General features: G+C 40.2%; 1 non-coding gene across 1 annotated transcript; it reads left to right on the forward strand.

The window, feature by feature from the left end:
• The first annotated feature begins 2,124 nt into the window (after positions 1-2,124).
• On the forward strand, positions 2,125-2,250 carry LOC124509026 (small nucleolar RNA SNORA51). The gene has a single exon (XR_006961386.1). It is a non-coding gene; the product is annotated as a small nucleolar RNA SNORA51 (small nucleolar RNA).
• Positions 2,251-2,555: the final 305 nt, after the last annotated feature.

Below are 2,555 nucleotides of genomic sequence, written 5' to 3' on the forward strand. Positions count from 1 at the left end.
ATAAAACCTCACTCATATTACTTCAGTGGATTCTTGGACTCAAGTTCTTTAGGGATAATAATTTATCTTCAATAATTTATTTTGAAAAGAGTCATATGACTTAAAATAGGATGGTTGTAAGGTAACTTATTCATTTGAAGTTAGTGGCAAATAGTTGGTTAGGGCAAGCTAGCTGAAACAGAGATTGAAATATCCATTAAGGAAAAAGTTTAGAACACTAAAATTTGACCCCCAGAATAAACAGCAGGAAGAAGGATGGATAATGGGGAAAAGCAAATAAGAGATTTAGAGTGAGATATGTTTGTTTTTGAGAATTTATCTTAAAGAGTACCTATAAAAAATTATGAAACATGGTGAGCTCTTTATAGATTTTAGATACTAGACCTTTGTCCGATATGTCATTATGGAAAGAGCCTAAATGTCCATCAACTGATGAATGGATAAAGAAATTGTGGTTTATATACACAATGGAATACTACGTGGCAATGAGAAAAAATGAAATATGGCCTTTTGTAGCAACGTGGATGGAACTGGAGAGTGTGATGCTAAGTGAAATAAGCCATACAGAGAAAGACAGACACCATATGGTTTCACTCTTATGTGGATCCTGAGAAACTTAACAGAAACCCATGGGGGAGGGGAAGGAACAAAAAAAAAAAAAGAGGTTAGAGTGGGAGAGAGCCAAAGCATAAGAGACTGTTAAAAACTGAGAACAAACTGAGGGTTGATGGGGGGTGGGAGGGAGGGGCGGGTGGGTGATGGGTATTGAGGAGGGCACCTTTTGGGATGAGCACTGGGTGTTGTATGGAAACCAATTTGTCAATAAACTTCATAAAAAAAATAAAAAATAAAACGTATGGTTCTGAAAAAAAAATTATGAAACATGAAATGAATATAAAAAGTCAAGGAAAAATGAATTATTCTCTTCTCCTGAGACAGTAAGAAATGGGTAAAGGGAGTAAAGTAATGTTAAACTTAGGACTTTTTGTAAATTACCTCTATTCCTAAAGCACATCTACACTTTTCTCTGAAAACCTAACACATTTCAATTCTCTAGCTATAAATGCCTTCATACAGGTTGTTTTAAATTTAAAAAAAATTTTTTTTTTATTTTTTAACGTTTTTATTTATTTTTGAGACAGAGAGAGACAGAGCATGAACGGGGGAGGGGCAGAGAGAGAGGGAGACACAGAATCGGAAGCAGGCTCCAGGCTCTGAGCCGTCAGCCCAGAGCCCGACGCGGGGCTCGAACTCACGGACCGCGAGATCGTGACCTGGCTGAAGTCGGACGCTTAACCGACTGCGCCACCCAGGCGCCCCGTTTTAAATTTTTTTTAATGTTTATTATTTTTGAGAGAAGGAGAGACAGAGTGCAAGCAGGGGAGGGGCAGAAAGAGAGAGGGAGACACAGAATCCAAAGTAGGCTCTACGCTCTGAGCTGTCAGCACAGAGTCCGACACGGGGCTCAAACCCACGAACCATGAGATCATGCATGACCTGAGCTGAAGTCAGACGTTTAACTGACTGAGCCACCCATGCATCCCCATACAGGTTGTTTTATAATGAATTTCCAAAGGTATCCTTTACTGCACTTCAGAGTATTGTATTCTATAGGCAATTAAATCATTATTGGTCAAATTGATATAGAAAGGGGAGCTCTCTCTCCTTTGGATTATATATGATTGAGGTTTGGTGTAAGCTCTAAAATTCTGAATTCTCATCGTCAGTAGAATTCCATTTTGGATGCATCTTTTTATTAATAATTACTTGATGCCAGTTGTGTCAGAGTTTTGTGTTTGGTCTGGGCCTACATAGTAGAAGGGCAACCACAGAAAGCCTGTTGTGACTTGAGTCTTTGGCTGTGAAATGAGGGACCCTGAATCATCCGCTCTGCTTCGTTATTAACAGGGCCCCTAAACCTGTTTTAGGCATAGTCGTTGCAGATGTTAGTATCTTATTAATGCTATGGGAGGGGCATTGCCCTGTACGCAGTAGATCCACCACAAGATCTGTGTTCTAGGATATACATGGTTCAGTATAACCAGGGTAACAGAGTGTGCTGGAGTCACTTGGCAAAGTACTGGTTTTAGAGATGAGATCTAGGAGAAGAGTTGGCCCATTCAAAACCTGAGAGTGCTTACCACAGACTGTGTTCTTCTACTGATGGTACAGAAAAAGGAGGCAGAGTAAATCTACCCATATACACCACAGCCCAGGCCCTTTGCCTGTATTGTGAATGGGGAGACATGGAGTTGGGGAAAATATTAATTAATTAAAAAAGAAAGAAGAAAAAAGAAAAAAAAATCCCTGAGGCTGTTTGCCTCAGTGGCCTCAGGTAATCTGTATATTTTCTTTGGGAGGCTGGGATGTTGAGAGGAGTGGTTGTAGGATAGAAGTAGAGGGATGCTGATTGCAGGAACCAAAGGTATTTCCCTCTTGGTGGGAGCTTGGTTGATTTGGAGAATATGACAGATGCTTTGGTTTTGGAAGTAAGACCTAGAGTAGATGGAAAGGACTACAGTCCTTCAAATAAGAAAGCTGAGTGCTGGGGAGGA

This window comes from Lynx rufus, unplaced genomic scaffold (genome assembly GCF_022079265.1).
Source record: "Lynx rufus isolate CCGP_SWC_20201006 ecotype Redwood Valley unplaced genomic scaffold, mLynRuf1.p SCAF_13, whole genome shotgun sequence".
Lineage (NCBI taxonomy): Eukaryota > Metazoa > Chordata > Mammalia > Carnivora > Felidae > Lynx > Lynx rufus.